The sequence below is a fragment of the Oryzias melastigma genome, linkage group LG7 (assembly GCF_002922805.2).
Source record: "Oryzias melastigma strain HK-1 linkage group LG7, ASM292280v2, whole genome shotgun sequence".
NCBI lineage: Eukaryota > Metazoa > Chordata > Actinopteri > Beloniformes > Adrianichthyidae > Oryzias > Oryzias melastigma.
Window position 1 is genome coordinate 9000874 of NC_050518.1, and position 5927 is coordinate 9006800.

The following is a 5927-nucleotide window of genomic DNA, read 5'->3' on the forward strand; positions in this document are numbered from 1 at the left end:
AATTATTTTTAAATGTAAAATGTAGTTTTCTATTTAATTTAAATGACATAAAATTGAGTGAAAATTAATAAAAACTCCTAAATGTTTATTTGTTACTTTTTTTGTAAATTAAATGTATAAATGAAGCGTCTTTCCAGCATGTGAGTTATTTCCTGCAGAAAGCTTCTGCGCCTCCTTTGTTAAGCGCTTCATTGATCTGTCCTCGTTTCTGTTCCCAGCTCAGACCTGCGTGGCCGTGGGCCCAGTGATGCTGGTCAGTGCAGATGGGAAGTTGCATCTCTGCACAGGAGCCTCACCGCGCGCGAAAAGGAGTCCACAAATACGCAGGCCGGGCGCATGAGGACCAGCGCCCTCTGACCCTTCCAGCATCCACCCCCAGGTGAAAGTTCGGTTTCAGAACGTGCGTAAAACTGAAGAAGCTACAGACTGGGACGCGCTGTGCTCCGGCCGGCACAGGCCGCAGCTCCATGCGCGCGATCACACACACGGGGTGGATCCACCGGACAGCTGCCCCTCTGCCGGAGCGACTTCGCCAGTGCACCTGCCCTCCAGCTCCTGAACGTTAGACAGCGAGGGCGCCAGACTGCAGATGTTTTGATTGGCCTTTGCATCACTCTCACTCAGGCTTTACTTTATTTGTTTACCACCATGGACGCTGCTCGCGAGAAGCGCAATGGCAGTTTTCTCCATGCAAGAACGGGCGAGATCCATTTGTCATCGACCCCAGCTTCAGACTGGCGCTCTGATTTGAATATTAAAATCCAAGTCATTCCATTGCGCTCCTATCTACACAATGTAAACGAAGATACAAACTAATTTAATTGACCGTATAAGCCGAAGAAAGCTTTCTGTTTGTTTTTCTTTGCTGTTTTTTATTAACTGCCTTTGCTTAAATATTTATCTGAAGATGCTTTGTTTAAAAAGGAAAAGTTACCTAACATTCATTTATTATTGGACCTCAAACTTATTTTTTTAATTATCCTTAATAAGCAAATTCCTGCAAGCTCCGATTTTACGTTTAATTACCCCTCTATCATCTTCAAAGAAAAAAAAAAGATTAAATATTGTAATTGACTGATAGATTTATTGACAACGTATTGGGAGCAGGATTGATCCGCTGTGGTCCATCTATTTGAGGCACAATCCTGGGAGCTTTTGCCATGATCTGTAAGTGCGCGTTAATGGCACGCAAAAACGTCACGACCGGGAATTGCACGCGTCCTTTATTGCACGCGCAAGAAAATGATTATTTGGCTTGAACACCCATGCGGGAGGAAAAGAAAATGAAAGGATGCCTGCGCTGTTTTGCAGATCAACCAATAAAGCATGTGGCCCCAGCAGCTCCCGCAGCTAAACACTGCTCCCCGGTTCACATCTCATATAAAGTAAATGATTGTAAACACGCTCCTTAAACACTTTTCTGTTCCCGGTGTAACTGTGTGTTTCTATCATGTTAATGTCTATTATAACGCCAGGCATATGGGCCATCAGCCACATTAATTCTCTGCAAGGGAACATTTGTGTTTGGCTTTCAATTAGCATATTTTCCATGCATATGATTGCTTCTTTAAAATTGAAAATAAAACTGAACAAATCCAAAAGTTTCAATGTTTCTGATAGTATTTTGAGGATCTGCATATAGGGTGAAAGAGTGGACAGGAGGGCTGCAAGGCCAAACTAATATATGCAGTTACTCCAGAGTTCAACTCTCACCTCCTGACCCTTGTCTTGCCTCGGGACAGCGATGACCCGGTCAGTGCTCACACAGAGTAAGATATACCATTAATTCGGGTGACCTCTAAGTCTGAACTTTTTCTTCCATTCTTTTTTTTTCTTTCCCAAGGCTTTTGTGGGATTCTCTCTGAACAACAATATTTCACCAAAGTGAATAGTAAAGGAACAGGCAATATAATCGTTCATGTTATAATTCCCAACCAGGCCAAATAATGCCCTTTCTCTCCTTTTTTTAAATTTTTTCTAAACTTAGATCTCCCCTTTCTGTCTTATTTTAATAAGGCAAAAATATTCCCCTTAAAAGCTGGATTAATAAGTCACCGGATGTGTTTTTGAATATGAACAAGAAGGATATTTTTAATCATAACGTTAAAAAAAAAAAATTAAAGTGCCTTCATTTAATTGGATGTAGTGTCAGCGGCAGCACTAACAATATTTGAAGCAGCTATTCATTAGACGCTTTCAAACTTCCCACTGATTCTTTCTGGATAATTTTCAAAATGTGCAATCCTTCTGTTCAAGAAGAACGCATGCCGTTTTTTTTCTCATTAATATTTTAAAAATCTGAATGTTCAGAAGTGAAAGAGAGCAGGCGGCAGCTCACGTTTTTGACTGCTTTTTTAAATAAGCGATTAGAGTGATTTTTACACGAATGCACGACTTGAAAAAGTGCCACACTCAATTTATTTTTGCATTTACATTTAAGCAAAACACACAGTCAGGGCTGTATTTCTCTAAGCAAAATAGCACAAAGTGAAATGTTTAACAAAACAGACAAATGTGTGTCTCTTCAATGCAAAGTGTGCATATGGCAACGAACAGGGAATGCAGAGGACAATGATTTAAAAACACAATGATTGTAAAACCTTCGATTTCAAAAGCGGTGTCTAATATGCGCCGTTCCTACTGAGAAGTGTGTTAGGTTGACCTTATTAGAAACTCTTTCATCATCTTAAATATGTTCCCTTTGCCACAGGGCTTCAGGTTATAATTCATTTCAGGCTGCCGGCAGTGTTAAAGTATTTACAGTACACTACGGCTTCTTTTTTCATCCAGGCCCACATCATCATACAGTTAATAGCTTAACTTAAAGAGCAAACATATAATAAGAGGAAAAGTTACTGTAAGGTATTAAGACTGGAAAAAAGACTTCATTCATTTTAGGTTGAACTGTCACTCCAATTTCATACTGTGACAGCTTCAGCATTTGCTTCTCAATTGATGAAAGCGAAACCACATTGTTTGTTCAGACCTGACATTTACTTTGAAAGCATTTGAGTGTGAACCCTTGTCTGATAAATTCCAGCTCTTCTCTATTTCCTCCCGCTGACATACGGCTTGTTAACGAGACTGACAGCTGTACGTCCTCAGATGACGCTGGGAAAAGAAAAAAAAAAGAAGAAATAACTCATATTAGTATACAAAAAAGGCAGTGTTGACAGTGACCGAGTAACAATTTCTGCTATTTTATTTAACTCCTCCTTTTCTTTAAAAAAACGATTTCTCATGATAAAATCCTGGAAATCTATTCGTTTGACTCATCCATTTTCATCAGCACGAAACACTTGAATAATTAAATGGTAATCACTGTTTATAGACAGAAGCTTCCTGCTACACTTTGTTTTGATAGAATACCCCTGAACCCACAACTGAGACATCAAACTATATCCAGTGATGCATTGGTGCATGATGAATGAAGCTATTGACAGTCTCTATTTTCTTTTTTTTTTTTTGTGAGTTAACTAATGTGGCTAGCTGTTATAATTCTTCAGAAGAGTACCACAGGGCAGGAAAAATAAGGGAACATATGTAATATACACAATACCTCAGATTAGATGTGGAAATGTACATTTGTATTGTGACTGATTGCTAAACAACCAAAGCATAGATCACTTGATTGCGACAACATTTTCTAGCCTCGGCTTTCATTGCAATCAGGCTATTTGACTACTCTTCTCTGAACTTTTTCACTCATCTGATTTTACTGTCTTTCTTCATTTGCAAAGACTTTCATGCACGATTTGTCTTTTTGATCGGTCTCCTTCACATATTTGACTACCAAACAATTTGTCCATCAAGAAAGATGTAATGAAGTGCACCTGTCTGTGACTTTGTGCACAGATGCCCTGTGTACAATTACACAAATATGTGTTTTGTTTCCTAGGTGCTACTAATAAAGAACTCACAAGGATACAAAGCGCTTATTTGAATAATTGTCCCTTTGCACGTGCACGCACTCCCATACAAATCCATGCGTGATGCATTCTGATGGAGCCCCGCTCGACAACATGCACGCACGTCCAGCCCTTGCCTCTCCTCTCGCGCTCCACTCCAGGGAGCAGATGTTTGGGGACAGCTTACAGCCTCAGCGAATTTCTTTGTACACAGCAAACAGCAGCACTCAGCACTTCTGGCTGCAGTGGGAAATTTGCTCTCGGCGGTGCTGGGGTTGGGGTGAGGGGGGATTTGAGTTAGTAGAAGGTACCAGGAGGAGTGAAAAGGAGGGTGCACGTAGAGGTGAAACACTGACAAGGTTGTGTGCTGCACTGGAGAAAAACCTCCTGAGAACGTGTGTTGGAATGCTGCAGGAAAGACGTTCAGGTGCAGGATGTCTCTCTGCTGCCTGAGAAAAATCAAGGTGGCTTTGTAGCATATCTGAGTCACGCGTGACCTCTCGTAAGTGGCTTTGCCTTCTGAAGGCTTTACAATGCCCTTTCAAAAGTTGCAAGCAAGCACAAATTTAAGAAAAAAAATGCACAAACACAAATTAAATAAGCCCTCAGAGAAGTTGCTGATATAGCATCTGAGACACCAGCTGTAATAAGGTCCAGTGCTAATGATGGTAGGGTGTAAATAATAGTGAAATGAAGTGAAATGTTGCCTCCTTCCTCTTTAAGTAGCATCAAAGGTTTACCAAATTAAATGTCAAACAAAATACCTTTTAGTTTTTGCTTCTCCACAGTAGTTATCATGCATCTTTAACATAAAAAATGGCCAAATATTACATAAATTCGTACATAAAAAGGCTCAATACTGTATAGGAAGTCATTCCAAACCCTCGTCAGCATATTAAAATCCCCAAACAAACCGCCATAAATGAGCCCTGCAATGTCTATTTGTCTGAACGAAAGCAACCCCCTACTACTCTGCCCCCAGGGTGAGGTTGCCATAGTGACAGATTTGTAGACATATGGAGAGAGAAGAGAAGAAGAGTCAGGTTGAAAGAGTGGAGGGAGTGCAGAGGAAAAGGGGAAAGGCGTTCTGGTATGAGGACACAAGAGTCTTTATTTTTTGTGTCTCACTGCTTTGTGTTTCACCTGTCAGTCAGCCATGTGTGGCACTCCATCATCAGTGAGGGACAGTCCATGAACTGTATTTTGTCAGGCTTTCATACAGCACATTCTTGGCTCCAGAGGAAGAGGCTACATTTTTTTGTCTCTATTGTGAAGCCAAAAACAACTTAGATGGTTTAATATTAACACACTTGTTATAGTTTCTGCATTCTCCAGCTGTTTTTTTAAACACTAATATGTCATGATACTCATGAGAACAAGCACATGGTTGCTTTTGTTCCTCGCTAATTAGGTTCAGCTGATGTGATCAACGTTTTAACAGACTTGAGAGGAGCTTGGCATGGGACAAGAAGGAAAAAGGAGAGACGAAGGCTTGAAGAACAAGTTAATTTAATGAAAATTGTGTTTTAGTGTTATTAACATGTTCTTGTGGCATTTTTCACATGATAGACGACCTATATAAAATAATCTATAATTAAATCTGAGTATTTCTTTATTGGATTTACAGTTGGATTTACGTGGTAGAGATGTAGGGCGGTTGACTTCTGATCGGAAGATTGCTGGTCCGGTTTCTGCCTTGCCTGTATATGTCTCAGGCTAAATCCAAATTCTTCCCCTACCCCTACAGCTTCTCCCTAACCCTCAAATTGTAGGGGCATTTGTAAGGGTAGAGGTGTCTGAAATTACTTTTTTAAGGGTAACACGTGGAGACTTTTCATTCCAACTCCCTCCACAGCGAGAGTGATTTGCATCGTGTTGTGCCATAGAGGAGAAACTTATTTCTTCACGTGTAAGTAATGATTATTATGTTTGTTTTAGCATGACATTTAAAAGTTATAAAACTGACTTTAATGTGTACTTGCCGAGCTCTGGCAGCAGGGCCGGGTCTGGGTATAGGCG